We start from the raw sequence: 17213 nt of genomic DNA, 5'->3' as shown, positions 1-17213 counted from the left end.
AGATAATATTAGTGACAAAAATTAAGAATGACTCAGAGAAGTTATTTAGCTCACCACAAACTTCCTGTGTGCATCATAGCTGTGTACGTGTCTTTTCTGGCTTGGGTTTCCTGATTCGCATAGTGTCTTTTGTTGACTATAAAGTTTATGTTAGTCATAGATTTATCTACTAATTCTTAGAAGAATTTTCTTTATTCTATTCCTCTTCTCTTCCCGAAATGCAATACTAGCTACTTCCTCTACTATGTGTTAATATTAACAAGTTCAGTTTTCCCAATCATTTCCCCACTGATATAATCCATTATAGCCACTAAAAGTCTTTCTTTATTTAGGCCAAGGGATTTGATTTATGTTAGTCCCCTAAATGATTACATTTTGAAAGCTTGAAAACTTCATATGTAAATTACTCTGAGTGACACAAGTAGAGGAAATATTTTGTGATATGTATTATCAGTGAAATTCAGATAACATTTTCACAGTAAACTTTGGCTCGGTTATGGTTCAAAAATTATTCTTGTGAAAATTGAAAAAGGTATATATACATTCCTCTAGTTGGACTACCAGCACAGTAATTCTAAGATTACATTGCTACTGGACTAGGACAAAAAGCAAGGACCATACTTGCTCTGCACCTCGTGTAGTTAGTGTTTAGTGAGTACTTTTTTATTGATTTGATGAAAGATGTCATCCCTGAACCAGTCAAGTGTTCTTCATAAATTCAAGGAGATCCTCTTTTCTACTATGTCTTCAGAAGGACTTCTAAATTCCCTGGATTCCTTCAATGCAAGAGAAGATGATGTGTTTCTGGTTTCCTATCCAAAATCTGGTAAAGTTGGTTTCATTGTATTTTGTAAATGTAGGAATACAACAACAATAATAATAAATATAAAAATAATTTTTATAAAATATTTTTTTCAGAATCTCTGTAGGAAATTAAGATATTCTAAATGCTTATTCTAATGAACAAAAATTGACAGGAGAGAGGCAAAAAACTGTGCTTTGAAAAAAATCCAATTAGAAAAATTTTAGATCTTTACTATATTCTTGTTTCTATTTTATTCACGAAGACATACAAATGTTGACATATATAATAAGCATATCTATAGCATTATAAAGTTTTCCTCATACTTTGTGCCAGGCATGGTGATAAACATGAGTTTGTTCCATTTATACTTAATGATTGATTTATAAATAATTTTTTTTCTTCTGGGTTAATAAAAACGATAAATACTTTTATTATTTAAGTTTATGTCTTATTACTTAAATTAGTAATATATTACTTTTTATTCTTAGAGATTACCTGGATATATAATATTCAAATGCCTGTTGCTATGTCCAGAATAGTGTATGTATGTGGTTGACCACATACCTGCTATCCTGGATTCAGCAAGTAAGAGCCAAGCTCCCTTTGAGTTGTGTGTGTACTGTAGTCCTCTTGTTGACTTATAAGTCAAGCCCACGACTTTGGGTGATGCAGAGCTGACATAGGTCCAGAATTCCCATGGTGTTTTTGAGAACAAATATAAAACATATCTGTATCTCTTTTTTAGAAAGTATTGCTACAAATAGAAATGAAATGATTGTCTCCAGAATACCTCAGTATTCTTGCTACGCAGTAGGTTGCTCTATGAATAACTATATCTTATTTTAAATTGATATGTTAGTCTAGAAAGTAACTAATGTTAAGTTTAAGGTTCTTGGAACAGGTGGCTAATTTATACCATATATAAACAACCATACATAAGGCTTCCACTGTACCAATTGGTGCCTATAAATGGACATATTTCTATCAGCTGCCAGGAGGTCTCCTTTAGCAGCACAAAACTGTGTGTTCTCTCTTTTTCATGAGAAGAAATCAATACATTTTTTAAAAATAATAAAACTATCACTACCATATGAGTCACATTTATATGAACATTATAACCTAAAAGTCTTAAATTTAAAACATATAATGCAAATGAGAGCACTGTTTAAACTATGAATATTTATTTGCCTGTAAAACTGTAATTGCAATAAAATAAATGGAAACTAAGGCTGATTGAAATTCTTCGGGGACATTGCTTTCAAATTAGCAAAAATCTTTTCTTCCCAAACTTCTGCTTCACTGCTTCTACTTACTAGTGTCCACAACATTGGAACACATCCACGTTTGCTTTATGTAAACATACAGTGGTATTCCTTCCAGACTTCAAGGTTACAGGCATGCATTTCTATGATGTTTGAACATACTATTTGTTCATTGTTCTAATGCTTTGTGTGCACAACTACTCTGTATTTATACACAAACAAAAATAAGATCCATTGTCTGTCTTCAAGGGGGAAATGGGGAGAGAGGCATAAATTCAAGCAATGGCAAGTACACTCTGGTGTGTGTTACTTTGGAGGGACCTAAAGGTGAACAATTATTCCAGGGGAGTAGGCACTCAGAAGACAGTTTATAAAAGAGCAAAATGCATGAGCTTGCAGGACCAATAGGAATTATGTGTGGGAAGATCTGTGTATTTGTGAATTGGAGAAGGTATTAGAAGTGAGTGGTGGCACAGAAGAGTATTTCAAGTTGAGGAAACAGTATATACAGTTCTCATACCTCTTCATGTTTTTAAAATGTAATTTTTCTGGCCTGGCCAGTGTGGATTTCTGGTATAATGAATTAACATCTTAAGTGTTTCTACAAATTTCAATGGGTGTCAAGAGGTAAAACTAACTATTTATAATAAAACTAATGCATTCATTGCCTTATAACTTAGTGCTAATTTTCTAAATTCATTTCATCAAGAGGGCCATTTAATTAAAAGTGAATTTTATTTTATTTTTGTGTGAAGGCACACACTGGATTGCAAAAGTCATTGAGAACATTCCCAATGCTGAAATTACTTTAACATCTCCAATTGAACTGGGATACATTTCTAAATTTGAAGAGCTAAAAATGTGTTGTAAGAGAAGAGTTATTCCAACTCATTTGAACTATAACATGCTACCAATGGACATCAAACAAAAACAATGCAAGGTAAGTTCAATGGTGAGGGGTGAAAGCTTGGGGATACCGCACAACCAAACTTGGATTCTTGCTCTGCCACTTTCAAGATGTGCGACCTTGGAAAACTGCTGATGCTTTCTGATACAGGAATTACGGTATCAATCTCATACAGTAGTGATGATTAAATAAGACAATGCATGTACAGCATGACCATAGTATTTAGCTTATAAAAATTATTTTAATAATCTTTCAGTGATAAAAGAAATATGAACTATCTAATTACACTACACAATGTCTTACTCTACTCTGAATCTGGTTTTTATCTTTTTACTTTAAATATTGAAGTCTAGGAAAGGAAAAATTGCCTTAATATTATTTTAATTATTCTGTCATTTTTGCAAAGGATTATCTAGGAAAGGAATAAAAGATATTGTATATAAAATGCTAAAGAATAGTTACTTCAAGCTATTTTTAAAATGAAGTCACCATATTATTATTATTTTAAAACTATAATTTAAAATAATATTTTCATAAATTTTATATTCAAATTTATGTTTTAATGGAGAAATGCTTACAGAATAAGTTTAAGTAGAAAGCATGTTTTAAATATATATACAGAATAATCTCAATATAATTAAAATATACATATACACACATAGAAAAAACAAAGTCTAGATAAAAATATAACATGCCAAGTGGCTTTCTATGGTATGACTTTAGGGTTGGATTTTACTTTCTCTATAAATGTCTGTATAAGGAGCATTTTAAAAATTCTCTTTTGATAAAAAAAGAAAAAAATTGAAAACCAAAGGCAAAATACATGTTTATTATAACAAATTCCCAGTAGTGAAGCCTCTTTAAACAATGTCAACCATATTCCAAAAATAACAAAAATAACCTACCAGTTAGATGTGCACAAATCAAACCAGATCTTCCTATGATTATAACTCTGCAAGAACAATGTCTCTATGTGCACCTTCTATTCTTCTGTCCAAAGAAAGGTAAACACAGTCAACCAGAGGCAAATGTCATAGTTTTGCCTTGATCCCCAGCAAATCTATCAAAACAGGTAAAGGTGTACTAACTTGATTACACTTTCACTCAACCGAGCATTTCCATTTCAGATCATCTCTAAGACAGAAAGAGAGATCTGGGGAGAAAAGGAGTCTGATGAGGTCAATAACCCTCACTCAGGGCAATGCAATCACTTTAATAACAAATGGCTACTAGAAATTGAGCTGTGTTTTATAAACACATTACAAAAACGAGAGGAGTAAGTATATTAGTTTTCATAAGCAAAGAAACCTGAAGCTCAGAAAGGTTAGGGGGCTTCTTTAAACTAACACACTAACGGTACAGTCTTAAGGTTCAACTCTTTTCTCCTAACCTCTAATGGGGACTGAGACTCTGGTTCCCCCTGGTCTCCCAAGGGGCGAGCTGCCTGGGTTGCTGATGGCCTAGCCCTAAGGGCTTAAGGGCTGGGCAAACCTTTCCTGCTCCAGTAGGGCCTGTCAATCAGGAAGTCCCTCCTCCAATCTTTCTCTACCAGCTCGCAGTCCTACTAGGCCTCCTGTATTTTCTTCTAAACCTTTGTCTCTCCATTTTTGTTCCCAAATTTTCTTACGGGAAATTTATATTTTAGACTCATTTCATGATATTTAATTAACATATAACTTTTTTCCAGAGTACTATTCTGCCTTGCCTTTATATTCCTCAACCTTCCACTAGTATTTCTTATAATTTATGAGAATACATCCTTCTCATGTGTTTTTTGAGTATAATTGACATATAGCATTACATTAGTTTCAGATGTAAAACATAATGATTCAATATTTGTATATATTGTGAAATGGTCAGCACAGTACAGGAAGTCTGCTTAACATCCGTCACCACACAGTTACAGAATATATTCTTCTAACTTTTTTGGCAAATTATGTATTAATGGTTTGCATTCACTGTCTTTTCCACTAGATACTACTGACATGTAATTTTGGGGGGGTTTTCAAAGACCCTAAAATACTCTTCTCTCTACCCCACCCCCCTGGAAAGTCTGCCCTGGCTAAAAATGCTGACATTTTATCATTTTTTATTAAGGCAGTGGGTTTTTAAACTGCACTCTTTGAGCCTTGGGGTTCTGTGAGTCTGTTCAGGAGGCCCAGAGCAGTTAGGAAAAGCCTGTGGTGTTTGCTGGGTTACTCCACGATTACCTTCTGGGGCAAAGAGAGGATAATGGCGGGGAGGGGTTAAGGTGGCTCTTTATTCCTGTGCACAGTGGCCTTTACCCACCTCTCAAGAAAAGAGGAGCAAGTGCTGTTTATATGGGTCATGCACAATAACTGTGTCATGACCACACTACAGGAAGATAGTGAGGTACTGAAAATGACTCAGTAAACACTTTCTTATCCAACTAAAATGTGTCCACTCTGACTGTCAATGGAAAATCAAGCAGAACATCTGATACTCATGCAATGTTGACTGTAACTGAACAACAGTCCATTGACACCCAGCTTCTCCCACTGGTGTCCTAAGTATGTGCTTCTGCTGCACGCCACACTTCCCTATCATAACCCTCAAATACGCACTGTCGAGAGCTTTCCTGACCTGACTGCAAGTTTTGAGAGGACTAGAGACATTTCTGTCTTGCTCATCATTATATTCCTTGGACCTGAAACATTGCACACTGCCTGGTACATAGTAGATATTATGTAAATATTTATCAAATTGAAGTAAATTGCAATTGCAGTGTTTTTGTAAATTGGTAGGGTATCTTAGATTCCCTACGCTTTGGGTGTTTAGATTGTAAAAAAAGGAAATTCCAAAACATCGATCCTCTTATGAATAAGAATAGACAATTTGTAAAAAAATTTACTGAATTCAAGTCATGTATTATAATACATGGATATTTAAAAAGTAATCTCATTCTACAAAAGAACAGGGGTTTCTCATTTCTGCCCCTAAAAAGAAAGAGCCACACTTAGCACACCCATTGAAATCGCGTGGTTGACCAGCTGGTAGCATCAACATCCCCTGGGAACATGTTAGACGTGTAGGCTGCCAGGCTTCATCCTGAACCCCTGAATCAGAATCTGCATTTTAACAAGATCTGGTGATTCATATGCATGGTAAGTGCTGAGAAACACTGGCTTAAGTCTGCATTTAATAATTAACTGAAACTGCCAAAAAAAATTGACTGGCACAGGTAAGTTTAGCTTCTACTTTCTTTTTTTTTTTTTATGTTAAAAAAATGTTTTTTTCTCTTGCAGTTCACATGTAATGTGGTTTTGTGTTAGTTTCAGGTGCACAGCGCAGCAGCAATCGTATACTGTACAGTGTTCTTCCCGATGTTTCAATACCAGCACCCACTTTCCTATAGGAAATGTTTCACGTTGGGGCTATTTCCACCCAAAAATAATTGATTTTTTTTAACAGATTATCTACATCATTAGGAATCCGAAAGACACAGCTGTTTCTCTATTCCACTTCTAGGCAATTCTTATTGTGCTTCTTCATAGTCTTTCTTATCACCGGTAGGTAGTATATGTGAGCAATTTCTTATTATGCTTAATGCTGATGAAGCATCTTTTTATTATTAAGTCATTTCAGGAAATAATTATGCACTAACTGGAGTACAGTGAAATATAGCTGAGACCTAGACAAGTAGCCTAAACATGTTTTACATATACCTGCATGAAAAATAAAACTACGCAAACAAACAAGGCACACACAAAAAACTAAAATCCCCCAATTAAAATAAATGTGAAAGAATTAGCCTTGACATTTGATTTTATAAAAACTAACCAAGTAATTTATCCTGAAAATAATACAAGGGTCCATCATTTGATTGAGCTGGATAGCACATGTTGGTCTTGCTAACGTGCATGACCTGTGAATTTTTTCACTTTTTCTTGTGAATATATTCAGTGGTGTCTGGAGCATAATAAAAACAAAACAAAACAAAACAAAAACTTCTAATTTCCCAAGTTCTATTCAATGAAAAGAATATACCAGGACAATGCAGAATTTAAAAGAGACATGATTTAGTAATGGAGTGTACCCAGAAGATTTTATCTTTTACTGGGCTTAGAGTAGATCTTAATTGTTAGTTTCACTATTTTACATGTAAATTGTTGTGCTTTTGCTTAATTTAAGAGAGGCCACAGCAAGTGTAACCTTAACATGGGGCCACTGGGAAGTCACCAGCAACAAGGTTTAATACTTGGTTTTGCTTTACATATTCCCTTTGGAAGAATGTGCTATTCTCCTACTAGTTCACCTCCTCTATTTTCTAATTTAATGGCATGCATTTAGTAGAATCATAAAATTTCAGGAATGACAGACACACGAAAGGTCATCTGTTTAAAACACCCAGCTGCTGCTTGAATCACCTTTACAACATCTCCAGGAATTATAGAGGTGAAGGTTCAACTTTTCAGCCTTGACAAGAGGTTTACACTCCACACTCCAGCTCCAAAGGAACATGTTTCATCTTGGTACTGCTAAAATTTTAAAATATATATATTATATATGTATATACATTATATATATAATATAATATATATAACATATATATAAATATATATATTACCATGTGATACAGACACTTAGCTAAGTGCTAAGCAAACATGATCTCTTTTCATCCTCACTAGGCCACATGAGGTCAATGTTATTATACTTGTTTTATAGGTAAGGAAAATGGAGACCTTGGGAGGCCAAATAGCTTGTCCAGAATGTATAACTAATAAGGAGTAGCCAAAATTTAAACTTAAATGTCAGCTCCAAAATCTTTGCTCCTACCACTGTGCCATAACTCATCCAGCCAAAACAGTGTGCCCTGATCATTAATTCCTCTTCCACATGTTAACCTTCTAAATATTTGAAGATAGTTAGCATGCCTCACTCTGCCTCAGTTCCATTTTCGGAATAAGCAACGTTTAAATACATAAGTTATTATTTTTAAACAGAACTTGAGCCTGCTTTTTCTCAAGAAAAAAAGTTGTGTTTGTCTGCCATTATCTCACACTGTGGCTCACCCTTCCATCCTCCCCACTGATTAAGCTCTGATTTGGCTGTGTCTCTATAATTTTGCAATGCACAGAAGAAAAAGCAGGCCCAGGGCATGATCTGATTGATTCTGTTCGACAGATTATTTTTCTGTCAATGCAGCCACAGAAAGGCCAACCCGGGTCTTACACAGGCAAGCAAACTAGCATCATGGAGCACTTGTCTTTGTTATCAGAGGATCGGGAGTTCTAACAGAGTACCCATGAAGGGCAGGGTGTAGTTAGAAAAAAAATATTCCAGGTGATTTTTGACACCTTCTTCAGTGAGTTAATAGATTTTTAATTGTAAAAAGATTTGACTTGTAAGTATTCTACAACTGGGTAATCCAGCCTGGGCAAAGCCTGTAGACACTGAGAATAGTTAATGAATCACAAAAGCTTTTTAAAAATTTACTCGAGTGGAGCAGTCACTTTACATTTTATTATTTATAAGACAGGGTTTTTTGTTTTGTGTGTGTGTGTGTGTGTGTGTGTGTGTGTGTGTGTGTGTGTGTGTGATATGTATATGACTGTGTTTCAGGGGTTTTCTTCAATGACTGTTGGAGGAAAGAATTATTTCTCTTGCAAATGACGACATGTATAATAGGAAGAACAGGCTATAGGGGAGGAAGACATAGGATTAAATATTGACAATAATTTATTCTCTGTGAGATTTTGGACAATAACTTAACCTTTCTAAGGTTCAGACTCCTAATATAAAATAGGACTAATAAAACCATCTATTTTGTAGGATTATTTAGAGGTTCAAATTAAGTAATGGCTAAAATTTACTGTAAAAATCTACTGACATTCTATTATACATAACTTTTAAAGACACAAAGACTTATAAATAACTTCACATTAAGGTATAAATGTTACAAGTAGATATTTATCTAGAGGAGTATTTTACAAGCGAGGCATCATTATATCCAAAACCCATCTTCAAACCATAGACACAATTACACATTGCATAACAAGACAGTACAATAAAGATAAAGATAGTGACACATTTACCTAATTATCTAATTTGTCTTTCACACAGTTTACAAATGCACTTTAGGTTTTCAATTAAATAATAACTATAAATTGTATTCTGGCAGATGAATAATATTTCAATGAAACAATATATTAGCATTTCCTTTTTATTCTGTTTAGCCCCTTCTCCAATTTTATATTAGAACCCTACATTTCCTTGGCCACTTCATCCCAGTGAGTTTGTTTTCTGCACAATTATCATCAGAGTGCTTTCTAGAAACTAGGCACTAAAATGCTTATTGTAACTGGATATAAGAGTGAGGCAGAGAGTGCAGAAAGTGTGGGGGTTTTGAAACAGTGGAAGCATAGGAGACTGTGTTAATGCAGGACAAATCAGTTTGCCAGGCAGCCTTGGGGCCCATGGGACTGAAAATGAATTTGCAGTGGTAGAAATACAGAGTGGTGTGAATTTCTTCAGCAAAACTCAACAATAGTAGGTGAGATGGAAAGAAGGTGACGTGTTTTGATCCAATACTGTTTTTTGGGTTTTTTTGGTGATTACAAACTATAAGGGGGCAAGGAAATGAAAGGTATTTGTAGGAAAATTTTTGATATGTACGAAGGGAAGAAAGTAAAGGTGGAAAGGGACAAAATATTAAGAAGAGGGCATTGCAGAAGCTGTCCATTAAAGTTGCTACAGTTGGTAGCTAGACCTGAGATAACACAGGAGACTGTAATATAAAAATCAGAGTGTTCAGTGACTATAGGGAGAGATCAGAAGGTCAACTTTCCGCTGAAACCAGAATAGAGAGAGCATTATAGTCAAAGGACATGTTAAAGGAGCCCGGGTTGTCTGGGAGGGAGGAGCTCTGGAATGTCCATAGAGAGCAGAGATTGATGACTCACACTCCAACCCTAAGACACATGAGTTGGTCGAGAAAGGGCAACTTGTATTCAAGGCCGTTTCAGGGGAATGAGTAATTTGTGGATAACAGAAGGAAGACCATCCAGGCATATGTTAATTAAGACCAGGAAGTGATAGAAAAATGTTGTAATTAATTGAAGGAGAAAAGCATTTTCCATGAAAGCAAAATTTCAAATCTTTATTTGGGAAACTGTATTTTCTTTAACGCCATAGGTCTACTCATGACCCGGACAATGAGGATTCTGATTAAAAAATTAACTGAAACTGTAATTTCCTACATTAATGAGAAAGGCACAGGCAGCTAATTTCTTTAGAGTCTTTTGGCTAGCTTGAGTCCTTTTGGAACAAGGAGCAGTATAAATTAATTAGTTAATAATAGAACAGCTGGCTTTCAAATTATGATCAGGCTAGTATCCAAAAGTTTCTTCTTAAATCTATTTTGAATATGTTGGAATACATTTCGTACTGAATAACCATAATGGGCAATGTCAATTACACTACTCTGTTCATTCTCCACCCTGCCCACAAAGTGTGGCTCTGGGTCTCTATCCCTACCTAGCCTTTGGCCCCAGAAGCATGAGCTCCCCCAGACAGCATCGAGGCTTTGTGTTATCAACAACTCTAGGCAATGACATTACCTCCAAGGGCTGGGCTGTGGCTGCTGGAGAGAGTTGGCAAAGTGGATTGAGACTGTGAGGTAGGTAGTTTGGCAAACTAGAGACTTGGTTAACTTCCTAAATTCGTGTGAGAGAAAAATTAGTCTTCCTTCTGCCATGTGTTTGTGTTTGCAAATGTTGGCCATTGTGAGAAGATAAACCTTTATCACTGATATGGTAATTTGAATATTTCTAAGACAAAGTATTGAGTAAGGCACTGAAATAGCAGTGAGATTGCTGATAACGGAAAACAGCTCTTCCAAGGACCAGTTCTTATTATACAGCCCTTATTAGACAGTCCAAAAGGTAGTAGAAAATTGAGCTGACTGTAATGATACCACTGTAGCCCCAGAAATTTTTGTTTCAAAAATACATTAGAGTTACTGTCTTGCCCTTTTCCTTCCTCAGGAGTTGAAGCCATAAAAAATTGCATTTAGTTTGGAGTTAATTGTACTTTAATTTATTCAAAGTTTGAATGTTCAAAATGTATATAGCTCAGTGTCTGGCTTAATAAATGTGTATTAAATGAATCTATAGTCAGCAGCTCTTCAGGAAATCGCTGGTAGAGTAGCTCTTTTACGACTGGGGCACTAGCTACTATTAAACCTTTGCATAACAAAGATGCGTGGAAAGACCTAGATGTAGTATTTTAAATGATTGTATTATTCTTTAGATTGTCAAGCTAGTCAACTTTTTGTGGTGACAAGAAGTTGTTCACTGTTTGCTTTTGGTCATCACAGCTGTAGAGGTTACTTTGCATGATGATATTTTACTTTTATATAGAGGTTACTTTGCATGATAATATTATACTTTAATGCCCTGGAGATTTTTAAATCTGTCAAATTAACAAATCATTAAAGAGTCAATATCAACTACTTGCAAATCCCTTAGTCTGTATTTCTTAACCTTGAACTAAGATACCTGAATAGAATTTTTTTTTTATACTGGGGGTGGGGGATATAAATTTTTATAATTATGAAAATCATGTCATTTTACAAAAAGAAAAGGACAAATTCTCAGTGTTTCTCTATTTCTCCCAAGATCCAGAGCAGTTATCAAAACACAGTTATTGGGAAAATGCTGTCACTTCTCCAGATGATAAAAATAAATTACTGAAAAAAAGAAAAAACCCCACAGAGCCTTACTTTAAAAAAAATTACTGTCCAGCTTCATTTTTCAATATTGTATTTAGTTGAAACAATAGTGAAATTGAGCTCTTCTAAGGACAACTTTTTTATTCCTGAGTCTAAGATGTATGTGCCTTGCTTTAACAATTTGCTGAAGAGGAAAGAACCCAGGTACCTAAAGCCATAATGTTTAATATTAACACAACAATTCATTTTTCTTCTAGTTGTGTATGGATCCTGGTTTGATCATGTTTTAAGCTGGGAAGACCACAAAAATGATAAAAACATTCTATTTATATTCTATGAAGAAATGAAGAAAGTAAGTCTTTCCTAACATTTCAACAATCAAAATTTAAGTCAAATTAAGCTAATACAGAAAATCAATCCATGAATTCATTTTCACGTTTGAGGGAATGAATTTAGTGTTTTGATGAGTAACGCTTGTTTTATTTATTTGCTTATTGCTCAGGATCTTTCTAAAAGCATAAAGAAAATATCAACAATGTGAGTGAAAGTGAAGTTAATCAGATTGCTTCAAAATCATCATTCAGGGAAATGAAAAATGATGCAGCCAAAGAAAACGGTGATCCGAATAAGACCATCTGTGCCCTCACATCCAATAAGAACCTGGTGTTTCGGAAAGGTAAGTCAGAAAGGGAGGTGGTGCTTTGCCTAGGCTTATGTTTGGAATTAGTTCTATTTTATCTTTTTAAACCTTCATTTCACCATTGTGTACTCCATATCGTGCACAACAGATTGCACATTGTCATCCATCAGTGAATATTTATTAAATGAAATTCTTGAATTTCACTCTTTCCAGACTTTGATATTTCCATGCCTAGTTAGTAACCAATTGAGAGGAAAACACAGGTGTCAAATAGATAGAAATGATACAGTTATTGAAGAATGCGTCTCAGATCTGGAGACCAGTTTGCTTGCTAATAAATTACCCAGAATTTTATAAACATAGTCTTAGTCACAGTCAATGAAAGGCAGTCCTGTCTCCCCACTCCAGCAAGTAACTTAGAGTGTGGTTCATGACCTGTTTCCTTCAGGAGAGAGAAAGGAGCTGATGAGTGTGGACAGTGCATTTTCCCAAACTCACCAATCAAATAACTTAATCTTGCAGAAGTAAGTGAAGGGTGGAGAGAGAGCAAGGATTGTTATCTAAGGATGTCCTTCTGCATAGAAACAGAGAAGGAAATAAATCTCTGCTAATTCCTAATGTGTAACTTAGAAGCAGGTTGAGTAGTAAGAGCTAACAGCAAGAAGAGATGCTCAGAACCAGCATGGAATTAGATGGTATTTTCTAGAGAGCAGGTTGTCTGTCTCCCATGTGCTAGAATGATAATATGTGAAGCAGAATGAGAGAGATGAAGAGATTGGGGCCAGAGAGCAAAAGCTTTGATGGACATCGTACGCAGGTCTTTTGTTTTTTTCCTGGTCTGTTTGCTCTTTTAAGAAGGGACCTAACATGGTCAGACATGTGTGGAAAATTGATTTAAAAGTATGAAAACAGCAAAAAGTCCAGTAAAGAGGTGGTTGCAATAGTCCAGGTATGAAATATTGATGATGGTAATTTGGGCAGCGACAGTGAGTGACTGTTGAATGGAGCTCAGCTTAGAAGTCCGTTTTGGAGCCGTTAGTAGGTTGTGGAATTTGGTAAAATCAGTCAGGGTGAGTGGGAAAGGCTAGTGGAAAAGGGGACAGAAGGGGGAACCCTGCAATCAATGAGAATGAAGCAGCCCAAGACAAGCCAAGGAAAGAGATCAGCCAGAATTGGTAGAAAGCTTTGGTCAAACATAACCATTTATTTATCATTTGTGAATTCTGAGAGATGGGGTGGAAGCCAGGTTGAGGGGTTTGAAGAGATTAGAAATAAAGAAAGGAGCAGCAAAGAAGGAGCACTCTTTTAAGAAGTTTGATAGTGGGAGCTTGAAAGAGAGGCAGGGTCAAGAAAAAGGCTAGGAGGGATGGGAGAGAGAAGATAAGGGGAAGACAAAGAACTTAGAAAAAAGGAAGGTGAAATAAGCCAAGGGGAGAGAAACAGAAAGAGATTGGGAGGGGCCACGGTAAAGAGGATGATGAGGAATTAAGTTCTGATGGTTACTGGAGTCCAGTGGTACTGTTGACATCTTTTATCATGGCCCTTTGAGATCTGATTAGTAACTTCTCAGTATTCACACATCTTATAATACAAAGTTGAGAAATTTTACTCTAACGATAATAGAGTTCATCTTTGACCTGCCATATTTTTGATCCTAGCAAATATTGCTAGGTAAAATCCTATCAACATAGTTGTAGCTGACAACATTCTTTCTAATGCATTTAAGTTCTATCCCAAAGTGGTTTCTTTCTCGTGTATCTAACAAAGCACAGAAAGTTGAGTAGAAACACCTTCACCGATATTAGTCACCACAAACACCAGTTGGCTGGTAAATTTTATTTTACGTGAGGAACTAAACTTAAGGATGTTTGCTGGAGGCGGTGGGTGTTGGGGGATCCATCCTCTGAAAGTAAGAGTTTCACAGAAACTACTGACGTCGTTGATACAGAATCCTTGGCACGCAGAGATATTCCTTCACTTTACAGAGGAGAATTTGCCGGCAGCTGTCTTCACTTTAACTCAGAAATAGTGCCGATGTTCTAGAAAATGGCTGCGGTGGCCAGGGAGATAAGGTGATAATCAAGGGTGGTCCTCATAAGTGTCAGAAGTTGTAGGGCTTCTGACACACTAAAATCTAGGGTGAGAATTATAGAAGTATGGAGAGGTGTATGGACAGGATGTATGTAGCAATATTGCTTGTAACAGTGAAAACCTAGAATGCACTGAAAAGGTCACTGATCAGAAACTGTTAAACATACTAAGTCACATCCACATAAGGGTTTATGTCATGAAAACTCTAGAGTGAAAGCAACCAGCATTCACTGAGTGCGTTACTGTGTGCCAGGCACATTACTTGGTTTGTCTGGATTTTGACAGCAGACTTTTGAGGATGGTATTTATGGTATCCACACTTTACCGAGACACCAAACACCTGAAGAACTTGTCCAAAGACACATGACTAGTAGCTGGTAGGGTCAAAACTTGAATCCAAAGAGTCTTATCCTACTCACTATAACTTTCATTGTTGGTATATGAATACTAAAATGGGAAGATAATCAAAGTATACTAAGTGGAAAAAGAGTAGGTTATAATTGTGTAGCTTAAAATGCAGTGTATATGCATTTTTGTTTGCAAAGAACATCTGGAAGAATGCATGCCAGCCAACTTGTTAGCCATGTGAGCTGAGTACATTTCCTTGATTTTTATCTTCTTTTGCTTATATGTGTTTCCTCTAGCCTGCATGCACAGCTATTTTATTTTTTAAAAGAACATTTTTAAAAAGGTAAAAGAAAGTCAGAGTGAAAGAATAAATCTGAAACCAAGCAAACAAATGCCAGTGAAATGAAAGAAGACAGCATTGGTCTAGGTGAACTGATAACAGAAGCTGGAAGGGAGAACCAGAGGACCAAAGGGTACTGAGACTGACCCTGTGCCCCGAGTCAGGTGTTTTAGAAGCAATGTCATTATGTCATTTCCTGACTCTGGGACCTTCCCTCTGGTACTTTCTTTCCTGTTTTCTTTTTTTTTTTTCCAAACAGAAGAGTTCCACTTTACTTATTTTTAAACTCCGTCTTTTGGACTAGGAATCAACACCAAACATCTCTTAAGTTATACTATAAATACATTTCTTTGCTGTAGGTGATGTTATCTGACATTCAATCAAACCACGAGTTTTACTGAGTATCCACTATCGTCAGCACTGAATTCAGTACTGCAGGAATACACATTACAGTCCATCACTTGAAAGAGTCTACAAACTAAATGGAAAAGAAAAATAATAGGGAATGGTATATGATGTCAGTAACAGGGGGATAAAATGATGCATTGCTGGCTCCGGTGCACCCAGACCACAGGGGTGAAGTGTAGGGCCAGAAGCAGCAAAAGACCATGGTGGGCAAGACCTAGGGGTGGGATATGGCGCACTGTGCATAATGGATGTGAGAAGGGCAGTCCTGGGGGGTTGATGCTGTGCCAAGGCTGACAGTGTGACTTGTAAGAACAGGAGAGGCTAATGGACTGTGGGAAGCACAGCTGCCCCTTGAATAACAGGGGCTGAACTGAGCAAGTCCAGTTACACACAGATTTTATTCAATATTTACTGTAATTATTTCTCTTCCTTATTATTTTCTTTGTATTCATATATTTTTATTGATTTTTATAGAAAGAGAAAGAGAGAAGAAGAAAGAGATAGAAACATCGATGTGAGAAACATCAATCGGCTGCCTCCTGCACGCCCCCTCCTGGGGACTGAGCCCACAACCCGAGCATGTGCCCTGACCAGGAAGCAAACCTGCAACCTCTTGGTGCATAGGACGATGCTTAATCAACTGAGCCACACCGGCTGGGCTATGATCTTCTTAATAACATTTTCTTTTCTCTCTACCTTACCTTATTGAAAGAACATAATATAAACACATATAATATACAAAATACATGTTAATCAACAGTTTATATTATTGGTAAGGTTTCCAGTCCACAGTAAGTAGACTATTGGTAGTTAAGTTTTTGAGCAGTCAAAAGTTATACATGGATGTTCAACAGGGGAAGGGGTGGGTGCTTCTAACCCTCCCTTTGTTCAAGGGTCAACTGTATTTATCTTATTTCCATTTTATTTCCAACTCCCTGTTATCAACATTGTAAAATAAATTTCCTTAAAAGGAGGCCAGTCACCCACTGCTGTGATGTGTTCTCAGCACAGCCGCCGTTGTGGAGGTGCGCAGACAGGGAAATGAATGAAACATCATTATCTCCACAGTCGGCTTTAGATTTTGATTAGGTTCAGGTGCGATACTTTTTTGCCTGCTACCGTAAAACCTAAGACATTTGTGCATTTTAAATCTTCCTTTTTATTTTTTAAGAAGTAACTTTTCAAACAATGCAAATTGACAGGCAACTATGACTAAAGAAATTAGAAACAACAGATAAGCAAATGAAGAAAAGAAAAATTCCCCCTTCATCTTATCACGAAGAGGTGAAATTGTCCACATTTCATTATAAATCTAACAGATTTCTTTTATGACTACTATACATTGAAATTGGTTCTTGTCTGATACATTTCCAATTTTTCCAGGAGCTGTGGGTGATTGGATAAACTACTTTACTTCAAAGCAGAAGAGAGTATTTGATGAACTATTCACAGAGAAAATGAAACACAGTGAACTAGCAAGACACTTTGAAGATTACTCTTAATATAAATGGAAAATGAAACCAATTTCCATTTTATGCGATAGAGTGCGTGTGGAATACATAAACATTTTTTACCCATGTGGAAAGCAGATATTTCTTTCAATGAGAAACGAACTCTTTATGAATGCGTCAAAAGTGCCATGTGTGAGAGACTATTCTTATTATATTTGATGGTAGCAGAAAATTATTAATAAAAGGAAGTGTATAATTTTTGAATAGCT

The 17213-nt window shown here is 36.0% G+C and overlaps 1 pseudogene; it reads left to right on the top strand.

The window, feature by feature from the left end:
* Positions 1–681: 681 nt before the first annotated feature.
* Positions 682–16995, top strand: LOC118623377 (annotated as a pseudogene).
* The last annotated feature ends 218 nt before the right edge of the window (positions 16996–17213 follow it).

Source organism: Molossus molossus, unplaced genomic scaffold (assembly GCF_014108415.1).
Source record: "Molossus molossus isolate mMolMol1 unplaced genomic scaffold, mMolMol1.p scaffold_m16_p_10, whole genome shotgun sequence".
Classification (NCBI taxonomy): Eukaryota; Metazoa; Chordata; class Mammalia; order Chiroptera; family Molossidae; genus Molossus; species Molossus molossus.
This window is presented reverse-complemented; position numbering and strand designations above follow the sequence as displayed.